At 37.5% G+C, this 18,786-nt stretch overlaps 1 protein-coding gene and 1 long non-coding RNA gene across 7 annotated transcripts in view; one reads left to right on the top strand and one right to left on the bottom strand.

The window, feature by feature from the left end:
• FIGN (fidgetin, microtubule severing factor) overlaps window positions 1-18,786 on the bottom strand; it is a 130,488-nt gene that overhangs the window by 58,659 nt on the left and 53,043 nt on the right. The gene's annotated exons all lie outside the window — the stretch shown is intronic.
• The window catches only part of LOC309630288, a 148,544-nt gene that overhangs the window by 92,402 nt on the left and 37,356 nt on the right, over window positions 1-18,786 (top strand). For both annotated transcript variants that reach the window (XR_014245569.1, XR_014245570.1), the window contains one exon: window positions 14,185-14,263. This is a non-coding gene — a long non-coding RNA (uncharacterized lncRNA). The remainder of the gene's footprint in view (window positions 1-14,184; window positions 14,264-18,786) is intronic.

The following is an 18,786-nucleotide window of genomic DNA, read 5'->3' as shown; positions in this document are numbered from 1 at the left end:
GATGCTGATGAATGATCACCTTATACTGTTTATTGGATATCAAGAGTTCTAGGGCTTCCCTGGTGGCGCAGTGGTTGAGAATCTGCCTGCTAATGCAGGGGACACAGGTTCGAGCCCTGGTATGGGAAGATCCCACATGCCACGGAGCAACTAGGCCCGTGAGCCACAACTACTGAGCCTGCGCGTCTGGAGCCTGTGCTCCGCAACAAGAGAGGCCGCGATAGTGAGAGGCCGCGATAGTGAGAGGCCCGCGCACTGCGATGAAGAGTGGCCCCCGCTTGCCACAACTAGAGAAAGCCCTCGCACAGAAACGAAGACCCAACACAGCCAAAAATAAATAAATAAATAAATAAATTAAAAAAAAAAAAAAAAGAGTTCTAAATATCCAGAAGCTTTAAGACAAGCATGGTGACATGTCACCCCAAATCAGAACTTATTAGAAATGAAATTTATATGGTTATAATGAAGCAGTAAGAAAAAAAGGAAGGTATCCCATGAAAGCATAAAACTTGAAAGGCTAAATAAACTTGTGCTTATTAGAACTAATCCAGCCCCTAGTTGTAGCCAACCAAGTCAGGCCCCACTCCTAGAGGGGTTCATCAAGTCAAATTTCTGTTATGTGCTAAACCTGAGAAGGTTAGATTGCCTCCACCTGCTAAATCAGAAAAACTGGGACACTGGATCTGGCATGAGCGTTTGGGTTAGAAATCTACTGAGGAGTCAGAAGCTGAACTATCAAATGATTAAAATTGCTTCTAACAGGCATTATTTTCCACTGTTTCATCAATAAGAAAGCAGGCACCTCTGTACTATTTCACAGGATAGGAATGCTTTCTGGAGTTAGATTGTTCAAGAGCTGCTTTTTAAAATAGCAATACTCTTATCATAGTAAAACTTGCCTGCTGAGTCAAAAGGAAAGTTGGCCTCATCTATCTCATCTACCTTTAGGAAGAATTTAAATTGTAAAGTTGCCCGGCATGATCCCAGCTGTTGGCTACTACAGATACTTTTCAATATCCACTCTTTTATTGCTCTGAAGGTATATGGATAAGCAGGTATACACTGTAAATGGAAAACAGAAAGAAGGTCATCTTTAAAAGTCCAACTGAATGAAAGCAAACAGTAAGAAACCTGTACTTTTCTTTTGTCCATCCAAAGAATCTGGCTCTACCAGACTCCACTCCAGGAGGAAAAGAAAAAAAAAAAAAAATCACAAATAGTGCCAAGGCGTATCTCATTCCTTATGATGATGAAGGGAGGAAAAGTTCCAAAAGAGAAATAATACTTCCAATAAGGACATTAAATCTAATGCTATTTTGATGTCAAGTCCACCTTCCCCTAATCCTCACTGATTTTTATTCAGCTTAATTTGAAGCCACCATAGAACTCTGCTTTAGGAAGCCTCCTCACTCTCAACAAATTTAATCAGCAGGGATGATAAAATAGGCTCTGTAATGGTAAATGACTAACCCAGAAACATAAACATCGATAAATTCCAATGGAACATTTGGGCATAAAGTGCATAAAATGTGCCTGAAGAGGTATATCCTTGCAGAATGTTGGCGTATGTCAAAGATCAGGATGTCAGACAGATGAGTGTATGTCTGCACGTGTGTGTGTGTGCATGTGTGTTAGTATGGGGTTCGCCCAAAGTTGCCTGAGTGAAGCTGAAAATTCAAGAGGAATTCTAGAGTAGTCACTTAATACAAATGAGAAGACTAGCGTAATTAAGAGAAGCCTATATGTAACCAGCAACAAGTTCTTTCGCTTTGCCAGACTCTGGTGGTAAGAGGGAGGTAGAATCCCTTATTACATATTTTTAGTATGTCCTGCCAAATAGTGTAAAAAATAGAATTATTCATACTTCAATGAAAAGACTTCAGAAATATGTAATAGAAGGTACAGTGCACAATGTATTCAATTTGAGATTCTGAAACTTTTAGATATATATGTTAATTTTGTGTTTGGTAGCTTAAGAATGAAGTGAAAACTTAGAGCTTACTTTCCCAGGTTTAATATAAACTTACAAGCTGGGAATAACAACAGTATCTGCCTATTCCAGGGAGTCCCTGAGAGAAAACAAACTGTAGGAGCTACTAAAGGGAAAGAGGAGAAAAGGACTAGAAAACAGTCATCAGACCTTTTTGTTGCTGTTTTAATAAAAAATAAAAAATCCTGATATTTTCTTTCTTGGGAGGAATAATTTGTCCTTGGGGGAACAGATATTACTGGATAGTCTTAGGGAGCTTGTGGTAGCTAAGTGGTTCCTTAAAAAGTAGAGGAACCCCCTAGGCATCTCACAGCAGCATTTGTGGGATGTTGGCCTGTGTAGAAGGACCCAGGCTGTGGCAGTCCAAGGATCTGCAGTGGGCACACTGAGGAGTGAGCACATACAAGCAGCCCTTCTTGGGAAGCATCGCCTCCTTCTCTCACTTATTCTTGTATGCCATCAGTGAGAAGAGAGTGAAGCAACTCTTACTAGGTGCATCAATTCTTTCATGCCTAAATTACATTATGCTGTGAGTGTTCTTGAACATTCATCCAACCACTCCCTGTACCCAACGCATGGTTTCATAGCCAGAAAAGAATAAAAGTAACCACATCACCTGTATGCACAAATGAATCTTTCCCTCTACCCAACCCTCTACGGGGACCATAAATGTATTCTTTGCCTGTTAAATACCCAGAAATTCTACAGTAATTATGTAAAAAAAAAAAAAGATCTATAGAAGGAATGATAAATAAGTTCAACAGATTTGTTTAAAAACCCAAATTACTTTTTGGAAACAAAATGAGAAACAAGATGAAAATCAAAATGGAACAAAGCAAGAAAAAATATTTTGGGGAAATGCCCCCAGAAGAAATTTGGCTATTTGAAATTTGAAATAGCTATTGTCATAGCTATTACTTGTCCAATAATTTGAGATGAACTAGTGTACTAACCCCAATTGCCAACCTACATTACTAGGAAATTCTGTTCTCAGTAATACCCAAAGCATTCTTTAAATGCATTTCCATGTGCAAAATCGAACTACATATTCTTCTGAATTGGAAGATGTGATCCAGAAACTACTGGGCAGATAGAGCCCTCAAGGAGCGCAGGAATGTACCTAGACTATCCCCAGATACTGAATGAAATTCTAAATCTAATCTAATGAAAATCCACTTCTTGAGTTAATCCCAGAGCATCATCTCAATTGGCCTGAATTATTTTGGTCACTTTATGAAGGGGGAGAAATCAACTGGCTTCTGAGAAAGTGAAAAGAATAGGCTCTTTTATAAGCATTTCTTACAATGGTAATTAGATTGTTATTATTTGTTGGGGGACAAAACTCAGATGAATCATTTTTTTTCCTTTTCCTAAATTAGCAGAGATTGTCACTGAAACACTTGGTATGTCTAACAACTGTGCACAGTGATAAAACCCAATTTTAGTCATGTTATCTAAAAGCCAATATAAAAAATAAGCTTCAGAACTCATAAATGCAACTGCTGATGTATTAATGAGCAAGAAAATTACCAATAAAGGAGGCTGAATATTGTAATACATTTTTAAAAAAGGATTAAGGGGAAAATAACTTTTCATGGTTTTGATCTTATTGTATAAAAAGAGTCAACTCCCTCTTTCGAGATTTGTCAGTTTTCTCAAGGCCTCTGGGTAGCCCAAATGGTTGTGTAGTGCTATACTATTCCAAACTTTCATAATAGTATTCAATGCAGCATAATGTAATTTAGGCGTGAAAGAATTGATGCACCTAGTAAGAGTTGCTTCACTCTCTTCTCACTGATGGTATCTGATCCAATAGGTGGAGAAATATGCTGAATTGTCACAGCGTGCATTTCAATGAGAAAAATCACTACAGCATAGAAATATTTATGGAAGTGCTGACAACATATCAATTAATAATGCCTGCAAGATACAAAGAGAGAATATTCTATCCTTTACAAGTTGATAAAGAGCCAAGTCAAAGACTTCATTTCATGCAGCTTCTTATATTACAACACAGCAAGTAATTTCACCTTCGGTGGACTAATCAGACCTGACTGAGATTTTGCTAACAGCTGGAGTAAGAAAGAGCAACAAGCAAAACTGTGTATGGTGTGTTACCATCTATGTAAACCGGAAAAGCGGGGGAGGATATATATGTAAACATTTGCGTATACAAAGAATCTTTGATTTGGGACAATACTGGGAAGGTGGGTACCCTGAGGTGGGATACCCCAGGGCAGGGAAGAATTAGACTTATTTTTACTATATACTCATTTGTATTGATACTGTTTGAATTTCTTCTTCTTTTTAAACCATGAGTATGTATTAACTACATAAGAAAAAAAAATTTTTAAGAATGGCTGGAGAACAGATGAAGACTAAGTATGTTATGACAGAGTAAGTTAGCAAGCTGTTGAAGAACTATTCTGAATTTTAAATGTCAGAAAAAAAAAAAGTTTACTCTTTGGCCTATAGACAAAGTGACTTAGGAGTTGAAACAAAGACACTTTAATGACTAAACATGATTTGATAAACCCCAGTACTGCCATTTATTAGTTGTCTGTCTGTGGGCAATTAGCATCTATGTCCTCATCCGTAAATGGGTGTAATTATACGCATGTGCATGTGGGTCTGTGTATAGTAGGGGACAGGCTGGGTGTAATCAGGACTGACTAGCTGGGGGAGAGGAGTGGGTCTTATAACTAAAGGAATGGATCCCCTGTACTCTGTATTAGGGGGACTTAAACTCTGGTAAGATTTTGAGTAAATTTTCCTCCCCATTTAAAAAAGGAATGAGAAGTGAAGATTTCTCTGTTGCAATATTTCCTTCCTTTACAGTCTTTCCTTCAGCTGGTTTCCAAAGCTGCTTCATCTATGATACTCTTCTTCAGTTAGAGAGATGCTGGATAATTTTCTACATTTCTATGGGCCTACACTTCTGGAAAGTTATCAGAAATGTGTATCGTTTATTAAACTCCAATATGTACATTTTATGGTTCACTTAAATTTTCACTGACACAAAACCCCAGCCAGCCAGCCATTAGCACTTTCCCCCCTATTTATTCATCATAGCTGTCCTTCCAAGACAGTCTAAATTTCTACCCATTTTTATCTATATGAGTAGCCAGTAGTAAAACATCATTCCTTTTCCTGTTGCCTATGCTTAAACCAGCTCGAAATCTATCTGTAGACCAAACAGATTCAACTCGAGTTCACTAAATAGTGCTACCCCAGCAAAATTCTACTTAACACATCTTTAGTCTTTAGGAAAGTTTAACTGTTACCCCAGGTTTAAAAATTAAGCTATGTGAGTCAACACTAAAACCACAAAGATGAAACAGGCAACAGATTTCTTTTTGAATGAGTTTGCTATTTCATGGTTAGTTCTGCAAACCAATCACGTGAGCTTTAACATTGCGTCACACCAGTATGCCGGACAGTGGATGTTTACAGGAAGGTACCCTGGAAGTAAAATTGAAAATAACTCCCCAGTCTAAACTGACTGCCTCCTGTGTAGGAGCTGTTTCCCCAGTGGGCCAGCAAAATGAACTGTAGTTTTGTATAGTAATTCAGAAGATAATTGATTATTTGCCAGTGGTCTGTTTTTGAGTTGCCACATATTATTATTTTTTTATCCACTCCTGGGACACACTTTCAATTTCACAGTCTTTTGCACATTGTGAACAGTGGTGTTTAATTTCTTTAAGGAAAGCACACACTCTTTTTCTATTATAGTTAGACTAGTTGCTTTCCAAAGAGCAGGCAGGGAACTTTCTATCCAGGGAGAAAATGTCTAGCTCATGTTTGCGTGCTCACTCCATCCGTGGTGTCATGGTTTACAAGCTGGGAAGGGAATTAAGAAAGAGCCTTTCTTCATGTAAGAAGAGACATCTTTGTGACTCACATTCTTAGATGTTCTGTCTGCGGGATGGTAAACATTCCTCAAGATATCGTTCTTTAATTGTTTATGGATTCCTTCTCTTTATTTTACTGTGAAAATAAGAGTTTCTAGCAGAGTTAAAGAAAATCCTGTCAGGAAACAGTTGTTTTCCACCTACAGACTAACATTCCTGCAGGCAATGCAGCAAATTAACCAATATAAATGTTTCCTTCAAAACACAGAAATCTTTTATCTATTTAGGAAAAGATCACACAATATAACATGCTGAACTATTTCTATTAAGCCCAAAGATGACAAAAAATTGAAAAGAATAAATCCATTATAAAGAATTCATATCTGCTGCTTTGTGAGCAATCCATAATACACCATATTGTGCAAACTATAGGAGATGATGACCTAACAATACAGAATGTAGAGAGGGCTTTTGACAACAGAAAAGCATGAGAGAGTATCATTTAATGGAGAGTGAAAAAAAATGATCCTGGATTCTTTTTCCCCCTTTATTTGTTGTATCACTTTGTAAAACCTCTCTATGCCTTGCTCTCTTCATCAGAAAAATGAGACCTATGGTTTTATTTTTACAAAGTGCTTTAGGATTTAGGAGAACCCAGAATGCATTATATGATGAGAGCCACCATGGTGCATGCCACGTGACTGCAGGAGAAAAGGATCTAGGAACCAAAAGGAAAACATGAATCAGCAATGAACACTCATATTATTTGTTTAAAACCCCAGGATGTGCAAATATATGTCAGAACTGAAGTTGACCCTCTTCCTTTACAATCACACATTACTACATCTGGGTCTGGTTTTGAAACTTGAGTGTAGTAGAAAGAATGTGAACACAGGAAGGAGTAAAGGGCAGAGTCTCTCTCAGGCAAATCCCAAGTCACCAAGCGCTACATTAACTTGCGCTGAATCCTCCAAAGGATCAGATAGAGGGCACTGGTTTTTTCTCTTCCCCCTTCCTCAGCATAACCCTATGCCCAACAGAGTTATGCCTTGAAGAGACAAGTCAGCAAAGGAGGAGATGTCTCCTCCAACTGCCCAAAGTTACACGGGTTTTCAGGACCACAGGAGAGTCAGAATCGGGGATAATGTGAATCGTTATGTTGAGAGGTAGGTCAAGATGGTGTACTAGAAGTTAGGAGTTCTAGGTGCCAATGCTTATTCCAACACAAATAAAAAAGCACAGAGAAATGCCACAATCACACAGTTAGCTACTGGCAAAATTAGGACTAGACTTTGGGGTTTGAAAACAAATTCTGATCATTTTTTACACAGCAGAGGATTTTCTGTAAATTCTCCACCTTGGGAAGTCTAAATCTAAATGCCTTAAAAAAAAGAGTACCAAGCACAGTGACACACACACTCTCTCTGTGTCTCTCTCTCTCTCTAATATATAAATCACTCAATATATACTGTATTTATCAAAAAAATAGTATTCTCATATGAACCTGTTTTCTTTCTGTACCCTCTTTTTGGTTAGTGTCACCCCAGAGGCCTAGTATCCAGAGATAGAAACCCTGGCTTCATCCCCTCTCCTTCATTCCCACTCTGAACCACTCTGCATTCACCTCTGACTTCTTTCTCCATTTCTGTATTCTTTGCTTCATCCCTAACATGTTTGCATCATTCAGGCCTTTATCTCATGTCTCACCTCTGCCCTCCTAACTAGTCTCCTTGCCTCTAAATCCCTCCCCCATACCATTGCTTAAAAAATATATATCTTTCTAAAATTAAAATATAAACATATTTATTACCTGCTTAAAAACGGTCGAAATTCATTAGTTTACCCACAGGATGAAGTCTAAGCTTCTTAGTAGGAAAAACCAGGCCCTTTCTGCCTACGGCTGCCTTTCCAGCTCGACTCCCTTGGTTCTCCGATTACATTCCATGTTTTAGCAAGAACAGACGCTGGCACATATTTCCCAGTTACTGCCTACCACTGTGCCTTGGCATATGCTAGCATCTCAGTCTGGAAATCCCTATTCTTTTCCTATTGTTTACTTAAAAGTCCCATTCATGTTTTAAAACTCATATAAATCCTCCTTCCACTGGGATCCCTCCAACTCCATATCCTCCTTTAGGGTTAACCACATCTTGTTCTAAGCTGCTTCTGTACTTTGGACAGGCTTCCACTGTTGCATTCTTCACACTGTACTGTAATTGTTTATTTGTATGGCTCTCTGCCCCATTAAACTGTGAAACCCTTGAAGGCAAGAACTGCATTTTAATCAACTCTATATCCTTAGCACAGTGCCTGGAACATGAACAGTGCTCAGTATGTGTTTATGACTATGAATGAATGAACAAACAAGCAAACATTCATTTACTCAACGACTATTTTACTAAATGTCTCACAGAGTTCGGAGAAAGAAACAACAACAAAACCTCCACAAATAACAAAGAAAATAGAAAAATAAGCAAGTTAAATTAACAAAAAAGAAAAACATCTGACAGAGATAAGAGGTATTCAGAGAATTAAACTGATACGATACAATGGAAAATGACCAAGTATCCACATTGGTTCTCATGGTCGGGAAAGGCTTCTTCTAATCCCAAATGACAAGAACTGCCTCATATGCTTTGCCAAGAGAACAGCTATTGTCCTGATGATTAGCAGCAGCTCAAACTGACGGAAAGAGTGTAATCAAGGATAGCTCAGAGGGTTTTTGTTTTAGCAACCAAGTAAACAGTGCTATATACTCTGATACGAAGCCTGGGAGAGGTACAAATTTGGGGAGACAAAAGTTATCCATTTGTCTTCTTCAGTTAGTAGATGCCTACAAGACATCTAAGTGGAGATGTCCAGTAGGCAGTTAGATTCAGAAATCTGGTGCTTTCAAGGGCATCGTGACCAGAGAAAAATACTTGGGAGCCATTAGCTCCCCTGAAAATGATATTTAAAGATACCATGAGGCTGGATGAAATCATGTACAGAGAGTGTGTAGGTTAAAAAGAAGGGCCTAGCCCTGGGAGACACTCTAACATGTAGAGTTCAAAAAGAAGAAGAACCAGTAAAGGATAATGAGAAGGCTATACTACTAAGCTAAGAAGAAAACCAGGAGATCATGGTCAACCGTAAGAAGAAAGTATACGAAAAAGGAGGCAGTGGTCAACTTTGTTGAACTTTGCTGAAAGGTCAAGTAAGGTAAATGTTTAATTAGCAATATCCAAGGACACTGGTTAGCTAGATGAACACTCTAAGAGTAGAGATAGGAATGAAACCTTATTCGAGTAGAATCCCAGCTCTTCATAAGAAACCATAAAACAATATTACACTGATTAGAAAAAACATTTTTTTTTCTATTTCTAGTTAAAGCAAGGCTTAAAACTGTGTAAAACTTAGATGATATTTAGGATTGACTTCAGGAAGAATTCCCTAGCAGCATAGTTAACAAACCTCCTATCACATATTTAAAGGAAAGGAAAGGCATCTGTTGTACTAATCAATTTAACCACTCCTTTTATTTATCTATATTTCTAAACTGAAAAAACAGTTGGTCAAAAAACACTTGAAATATGATTGTCATTTTTCTCACATTTTGGGATACATTCTCTTATAAATCCATACACCTAATAAGAACTAAACATTCACTTCTGCTTTTAGAAACTAAGAAATAAGGGCAATTATTGTGTGAATGAATCTCTGATTGTTATAGTATATTTATGGGTTGAAAAAGACAATGCATTTTAAAATTTGTAGATTGAAGATACAATGAAATGGCACATTCTACAATCAAACTGTCGGTCATAGCAAGGCTGAATAAGACTACTTCCTTGTACGGATTCTATATTTCAAGTTATTCTTGAGGCTTTCTTCCGAAGAGATGACAAAGATTTCACAAGTTGTAATCTGCTGAGCAGACTCTCAAAGAAACAAAACTAATGTACATCAAGGTGTTAGCCTCTACCTCCCTAGTGACAAAAATGTTCCCTTCTAATTGCTGAGGACTTCTATGATTAAAAATGGTTATCCTTACAACACAGACATGTATGATTTAATAAAAGAAAACTTAAAATTCCCACTCATAACCTTCTAGTGTTTGTTGAAGGAAGTATTGATACCTACTCTTATAGGCAGCAAAGGATGTTCAAACAGTTTGTACATTAATGGAATATCTAAGTAATTATGACCACAAGAATTATGTTCTTTTATTAGATAGAAAAAAAGGTGCAAAAATGTATTTCTGATGGACAGAAAAGCCTGGCTTTAGCAAAACTAGAGCGATCTGCTTGGGTGCACTATAATAATTTTATAATGATCTTAAAATAAATGTGATCCCTTTTAAATTTTAGCTGCCACAAAGCATTATGTCAAATATTAAAATGAGGCAGTGTTAATACTATAGCACATAATGTCGGCTGGCAACTTTAGGTTAGAATAAGAGTAAGATGGCTTTTTAAAATAGGTCTTGATTGTTTAGAAGCAAACAAAACAAAAACAAAACCCATAAAAACAAGTTCCTTAGTTGTACAAAATAACTACCTAATTCAAGTTCATGGTAGATATATAGAATAACAATGCCACCATGAATGCTTATCTTTTATGAATGAAGCATTTTCAGTAACTCATATCTTCCTCAAAATACACTAGACACCTGATATATATGCACAATACAGTAAAACGAATTTGGAAAAGAGAAAAGACTTTTGGCCTTTATGACAAGACTGTAATCTGTAGTACAGTTTATTTTTTGGAGAAGGAATGCTATTGGTTTATTTTAGGAACATGATTGGTTCATCAGTAATACTTAACCAACTGTAACATCAAGATCAGACTGGAATAGGAACTGCTAGATCACATGATGACTCACATTATCTACCCAGCTGGCATGACTTGGCAAACAGTATTTCACAAGATATTGCACCAGCTTGTGATTGCCTGGAGATGCAATGTGCCCCTTCTCTGTGAGTGAAGGCGTGGCATGTAAACTGCCATCATCCATTTTTCTACACCTTAGCAACTGGCAAATATTCCATGTGTAGCACATGTGGGGGGGTTATGAATAGGAGACTAAAAAAAAAAAAACCAAAAAAGGCAGACAAAAGGGAATCAACCTCCATAGCATACTAACCATTTAAAGTGGTTGAAGGGATCATGCATGTTGGAGGTGTCATGTAAGATACAGGGTAGTGCTATCAGTTGTGTTACATGCTACAGACAATAACGAACAAAACATGCCGAAAAGGAACTTATGACCATGAAAATACATCCCAAACAAGCATTTAGTGTCGGCAGTATGTGCAGTCTGAACTACCTCCTGATAAACTACCCTACTGTTTGCCTCTTGATTTAAGAACAGATTGGTAATTTACAGCCAATATACACAGTTACCTCTCACCTGTCTACGTATCAGGGTCAATGTATCCGCAACTGAAAGGTAACTGATGCAGTTTTTAAAACTGAGCACCCATGAACATTTTCAGGACAGCAACCAAAATCAAAATTTCATGTATCTAATTTTTCCTGTAGTTTTCTTTATAACTAGAGAGGATTTTTACTGTATTTTAAGCAGCAATCAATGTGGTAAGTACTATAATAACATCAAAGAATTACTCACAGCTTCTGATTCACATTAAAAAGCATAGGCTGATGTCAAGTCACACAGTAGGTGAGTGTTAATATGACAAGGATGTCAAACATGCGTATAATAGTTCCAGAGTTTTCATCATTACTTCTCTCACATAAATTTAGTATAATTTCTTCATAACTCCGTGAGTCATTGGTCAACTCATTACAATAATATAATCAATATATTACTGAGACAGAAGTATCCTGGCAATATGGCAAGACTCTAGGAATGCCAGTGTCTAAATTAATGTCAAAGTATTACACATCTGTCATAAATAGCTAACAGAGATTCCAAGTCATCCGTGTTACAGAGATAATTGTTTTACTTTGAAGTTCCTTAACAATCTATTGTGTTAGTTCCCAGGTCAGAGCTATCTCCCTCTCTCCTTTCTTTCCCTTCACTCTTCAGTCATAATGTAGAATTAAAAAAAAATATTTGACAATGAGATAACTGAAGTTATTTCAATGGTTCTAATGTAACATTTAAAAAAAATTCTACATGATTAGTTTTGTTAAAGAGGAGAATTCTTAATCTGCTTACCAAGATTTATTATGGAAATTTTTCATATCTATGAAAAAGAGAAAGCTAAGATACTAAAGGAGGCGCTTGGGACACACGTTTATAGGATGAAGTGCCCCCTGCTAAGAATCTGTAAGAAAGGCTTGAATGCCTTAGTTATATTCTGAAGTGTGTATCCTATGTCTCCTCTAATTAGACGGTAAGCTCCTAGAGGGATTTAGTAAGTGTCTTACACACAGTAGGTGCTTCACAAATATTTGGATTGATTTACTGAAGAAGCATCCATATATGAGCTCATGGAAATCCAAGAAGAAATCCTCTATGTGAAAAACAAAGTGCTGTAGTCATTGTTTGGCTTCCATGCTTCTGCCAGCATAACGAAACAACAAAAACAGTAACAACAACAAAGAACAATGATGATGTGTACAGTTAAGTTTAAACTCTTCCGTTACTCAGAGTCAAATAATTATACAGCTCGTCTCTTGGGTACAGACCCCTCAGTTCAGTATCTTATTTGCATCAACCACATATTTTGAGGAAATTGTAACTTGTTTTATAAGCTGTTTTACCCTCTCTCACTTGGCACATTTCCTTGGATATGAGATTTATTCTACCTTAATTTCTATAAACTGTGATTCCTGTATCTTTCCAAAGAGGAAAAATATATAACGAAGTACAATAGGGGACCACGAAGTTACACTTTACATTATTGATGTATTTTTAATGCCAACACATAACTGCTTAGAATTTCTGCTTAGAAAATATAAATATGTGTGGGAGGGCAGGAACTAAGTAGCTCATAATGAGGAAAGATTATTCAAAATAAAATGAAGTCCCTTATTTAGAAGAGATGTAGGTAGGCAGTGTTCGAATTAACTTGCCCTAAATGTGGAGCCATGGAACTGGATCTGGAAAGTATAAATAAACATCTACCTTGGGATATGGGATTCACTTAAGGATTTCTTCAAATAGAAACGTACTTGTTGTGAGACACTGGGTCCCCAAGGGGAGAGAGCTATAGAAACAGACTTCATTTCTACTGTTTCCTGTACTAAGTTGAATCTGACAGCTGATTCTCCTCTGGACAAGGGGAATTTTTAAGCCAAGAATATAAACATAGTTCATTTTTTTGTCTTCATCTTATCCTAGATGATGCCTTTCCCAAAGATTCCAGTGCATGAGCTCAAGTTCAGTGAACTCTCCAAGATTACTATGCCTTTCCCAAGGAGAGGAGATGTTCAAAAATTACATTGGCAATTACATGTACTAGTTTCATTAAAGCCTGCATTTAATTGCCTGGGATTTGTAAAAGATCTAGTAACAAAGCCACACTGTGCCATTAACTTATCCCAGCCTGCAAAGAGGAAACTGAAGCTCAGATAGGTTAAAACTACATGCTCTCTGGGGCAGGGATGGTGTTCACTGTTCTTCACTGTATCTTCATGGCCCTGCACGGTGTAGTGGAGTGACAATATAGCACGGCAAGTAAGAACTTGGAGTCTGGAGTCAGACAGACCTGGCTTGCAGCACAAGTGCCTAGTGCTAGCAATTACTTGGTGGGTAACTATCAAAAAAGTTGTTTTAACATATCTGAGTCTCAGTTTCTTCACCTGTTAAAGTGGAGATAATGATAGTATCTATCTTGTAAACTGTTGGATAATTGAATGAATACATGTACTATGACCAAATAGTGCCTCCTTACATAGCTAACGTTTTATATATTAATATATTATTAATAACATTCTCATTATTATTGTCCAAACATAGGAGGTACTTGATATTGTATGCAATGAATGGATGAATGCAGCTATTAAGCACCAAACTGGAATCCTGATTTTCTCACTGCACTCTCCATTCCTGCCTCCCTTAAATCATACTGTATGTGTAAATGGAAGTGTCCAGTATGGTAACCACTAGCAACATATGTCTACTGAGCACGTGAAATATGGCTAGAGCAAATGAGGAACTGAATGTTTATTTTATTTTACTAGTTGTATTTAAATAGCCACATGTGACCAGTGGCTACTGTATAGAACAGTGGAGATAATCCTTTTCTTTTAAAAAAGTTTCCCACATTTGCTTTTACTTTTATCAAGCTATTTTGATATTAAATCAACCTTTTGTTTTAAAAAATTATTTTTCTAAATTAAATTCTCTCTATAATTCAAGTCTGTTTCCTTTTGTCTTCTATTCAGGGACATATTTGTGAATACCTTTCATAAAATTGGAAACAATTTTCAGAATCCCCACACGCTGTTCTCTTTGTTACGCCAGGTAAGTTTAACTCAGACATTTTATCTTCACTCATCTTCTTTTACTTTTCCGGTTCTTTTCTGTACTTCTCATTTTTCTAGATATGTGAAGCCAAAATAAGATGCAACATGTACTGAATAAGGTTTGTGTGAGGGGCAGAGGGAGGGAGAATCGGCTGACTTTTTTAGAATATTTCAGATTTAGAGAAAAGTTGCAAACATAGTACAGAGTTCCTGTATACCCCACACCTAGTTTCTTATATTGTTAGTATCTTACATTAGTTTAGTATGGTAGACTTGTCACAACCAGTGAAGCAATATTGATACAATATAATCAGCTAAAGTACATATTTTATTCCGGTTTCTTTAGTTTTTACCCAATGTTCCTTTTCTGTCCCAGAATCACATTCAGAATACCGTATTGCTTTTAGTTTTCATGTCTTCTTAAGCTCCTCTAGGCTGTGAGAGCTTTTCACACTTTCTTGTTAACTGATGATTAATTAGAATCACTGTGGTGGGGCAAATTTATGACTGAGTGCCAACAGCTGAGCAAATAAGTCTAAAAATAATTTCAAGATCAAAGAGAGAGTACTTCACCCAAAAGCCTGGTGGGCATACCTTGACAGAGATTTTTACGAATAACCCCAGTCACCATGGACCGTGGAAGATGTCCTTGGTATACTTTCCTAAATGCAAGTAAATCATGGCTAACTACACAAGGATGCTGGCTACTCCCTAGTGGGTAAAAATCAACCCAGCAGTAAAAAATTTTATGTCCAGTTCATTGATGACATCATCTGAGACTGAAGATACCATACTATTTTATCCCAACTCACCATCTACCCCTACATATAATACATGGCCTGTCATTTTTACCATGAAAGGAAATTGAATTTGTCTGGAATAATTTGTTCTTCAAAAACTAGTCTAGGTTACTTAGTGATTTGTGTTATTCTATACCACTGCAAATAACAATTCAATAACTGTGTTAGTATATTCTTATACATTGAAGTTAAACACTGAGCTTTCATAAAACTTTGTGTATTTATAAACACAGTATCTCACGGCATATACATGACAAAGAGAATATATTTTAATGGAAGGAGGGAGGAATGGCTTTCAAATTCTTACATACAGTGTCACCCACCCTGTGATCGCCGTATAATTTACAAAATGGGTTACTGGCTCTTGGATAAAGACTGGGAGCTATAAAAGCATCTTAGAATGTATACTGTTGGAGCTTACTTGTGGATCCCACTTTTTAAAATATACCAGCTTTAGTCTAACCTACTCCCTTCCTGATAATAGTCTAACTTTCTACCCTCTTATAATAGTTTTATCTTTCTAAACCAACATTTCCTTGTTACTTACTGGGTGTGTGTATATGACGAGCAAGGTGGTTTAAAGGCTCAATTTTCCTTGGTTCCTTGCTTTTACTGCACATGATTTAAGGCTATTTCCCCACCCCTCTTAAAATGCCTCTTTGCTTCAGTTTCTCAGAACTTGTCCTTAACAAAAAGATAGTATTTGTCCTGTATTATCTGTCTCAATTTCTTTTTTTTTTTTTAATTTTTTTTTTTTTTTTAAGAAAGACTTTTTTTATTATTTATTTATTTATTTATGCTGTGTTGGGTCTTCGTTTCTGTGTGAGGGCTTTCTCTAGTTGCGGCAAGCGGGGGCCACTCTTCATCGCGGTGCGTGGGCCTCTCACTATCGTGGCTTCTCTTGTTGCGGAGCACAGGCTCCAGACCCGCAGGCTCAGTAACTGTGGCTCATGGGCCTAGTTGCTCCGCGGCATGTGGGATCTTCCCAGACCAGGGCTCGACCCCGTGTCCCCTGCATTGGCAGGCAGATTCTCAACCACTGCGCCACCAGGGAAGCCCTGTCTCAATTTCTACATTCACTAAAAGTTCCAACGTGCCATTTTTTTAAAACAAATTATATTTTAGAAACTTTGAATGACAGAGCTTAAGAACTGAAATCAACTTCTACATTGTCTGGTATATGCCATTCTTTGACACAAGAGAAATCTGAGGCCAAATACTTAGGAAAGTTTGTCAGCAGAAGAATCAATTCCAGGTCCCAGGTATCCTAAGTCTAAAGTGTAGAATGATTCCACTATACTACATGGCCTCTTTGTTTCTTTGAAAGCAAGTTTCCCCAAAGGGAATTAGTTCCTAAAGTGCCAAGAGCACTCTTCTAAAATGGTCTGACTTTTGAGACCAAGGATGGACTCTATAGGCATAAAAATAAGGCAGTAGTGAGCGTACCTATTAAAATGTATCGTACGTCTCCAAAATCAAGGTACAAGAGTCTCCTTCCACATAACTGTTTGACTCCTTTTGTCCCTCTACCCAGTCTTCCCGTCCTCTTTCGAGGTTTTTGCTATCTACATTTTGTAGTTGTGGTAATGGCACCACACACCAAGTACGAGGCCTCACTTCCTCACTGCAGCCGACCACCTCTGGCCTCCCATTCTGGGGTGGTTTCAGTTCTCCTTAGCAACAGGTAACAAGTCTGGAAGAATAGTCAAGGGAACAGGCTGACACCACCACAAGCCCAGTCTCATCTCCCATCGTCCCGCACACTGCAAGCATGGAACAGACTTGCTCTTCCGAGGTTACCTCATTTGCTCTCATGCTTCCATGCCTTTGCACGGGCTTCCGTGCTACGCATTCTCATTTCACCTTATACCTTGTCACTTAGCAACTGCCTACGTGTTCTTCAAATTCAGATTAAACCATCACCTCTCTGTGCTTTCCCCAACTCCCCCCTCCCCAGATTAAGAGGTACCCTCTTTTGGCTCCCACAGTCCACTGCATATACCTCAATTATGGTACTTGTTATTTTATATAGTAAAACTATACCTACCCAGGTGTCTCCCCCACTAGATTTTGAGCTCCCTAGCAGCAAGAAACATGCCTTATTGGTTCTGGTATCCTTAGCAGGCTGGTTAGTAGAGAACTTTTATGTGTCATAAGAATAACACAATATTTGAACACACACCTGGTGCCAGGCACTATGCTAAGGTCCTCATAGGAATTATATATTCCTCACAATCACATGACGCAATAGTGCTGTTATTATGACCACTTTACAGATTATAAAATTGAGATCTGGAGAAGGTAAGCAATGTGCCTATGCTCAAATATCAATTAAGTTCAAGAGCTCACATGCAAGTCCATTTTCTTAAGTATTTTGTTGCTTCTCTGAGGGGGTCAATAAATAGTTACTGAATAAACTAGTGCATGAATGTCAGTGAATGAATGAAAAGAATACTATATTAAAGCAAATAATACCAAGAATTCTAAATGCTTGAGCTGCTTGTCATGGAATGTTACTGGATAGACTGCAGTGTTCTAAGGAAGAAGATGGACATTTAGTGGGAAGGTCATCAAAGTAAATTTATAAGGGACACATCATGCATTTGAATACTTTTACAGGGAAAATGATAGAATCACTTTTCTTACTGGCTTATAAAGAACTCTGTGGAGAATGCTAGAATGACTCCTGTGAAGAAAAGGGCCTGAAACCAATCCAGGAACACTCTTTTCTTCAAAAGAAAATTCCAGCTGATCCAGCCAATGTGGCTTTGAACAAGGAAGGCAACTGTGAGTTGGCTTACACTGGATTGGACATTTCCCAATTTTTTTCCCATAAAGCTGCAGTTTGGCCTTGCTTTTAGGGGCTAGTCTGCTAAGCGACCAAGACTGTGAGTACTTAGAGACATCAGGAAAAAAATTCTGGCAGACAACAAATTATTTAATCTACTTTCTTTTCCTGTTGCAATCTTTTGCTAAAAAAAAAAAAAACAAAAACCCAAAGCACAAGAGAGAGAGGTCAAAATGAAAAGAATGTGAGTTTAATTTAATGGGAAAGGCATTTTGTGGATATAAAAATTCCATTTGTTCTATTCCTTAAGAAAAAGGGCATTTCTGATACTGAGTAAAAATTCAAACTTCATATTTTGGGATATTTGATTCTAGTGGGTTTTAATTACTATTAGCAGGGGCATAAAAACTAGGGTACAGCTTCAGGACAATCCAGCAATCCAACCCAACAAGTATGTATTAAGCTTTGACTATGCTGGAGGAGACACAACAGCGTATGTGGCAAGGATCTGTACTTCAAGGTACATTGGTACCTTCTTGTTATGGAGAAGAGGAGACACAGCCAGAAAATAATTAGAGAACAAGACAGTATTAAAGAAAAGGCTAAAATATAACCTTATAAGTTACTTTTACAAATCATGGGTGTAGGGAAAGACTTTGAGGCAGAAGTAGGAGGAGATACGCCTTGAAGGATTGCTTTTACATGTGAAAGGGAGATTAAAAAAAAAAAAAAGGTGTGCTTATGGTAACAGCATGAACAGAAACAGAGAAGTGCAAAATAGCATTCATTCAAGTGTTCATTCAACAAGTATTTGCCAAACACCTGTACATATAAGGCCCTGTGTCAAGAGCTAGTATGACGACGTGTCTTCTTATTTTTCAGAGAGAGTGGAGAGATCACACTAGTCGGAACAAAGGGTAGATTTCAGCTATA

This window comes from Balaenoptera borealis (genome assembly GCF_965194805.1).
Source record: "Balaenoptera borealis genome assembly, chromosome: 6".
Lineage (NCBI taxonomy): Eukaryota > Metazoa > Chordata > Mammalia > Artiodactyla > Balaenopteridae > Balaenoptera > Balaenoptera borealis.
This window is presented reverse-complemented; position numbering and strand designations above follow the sequence as displayed.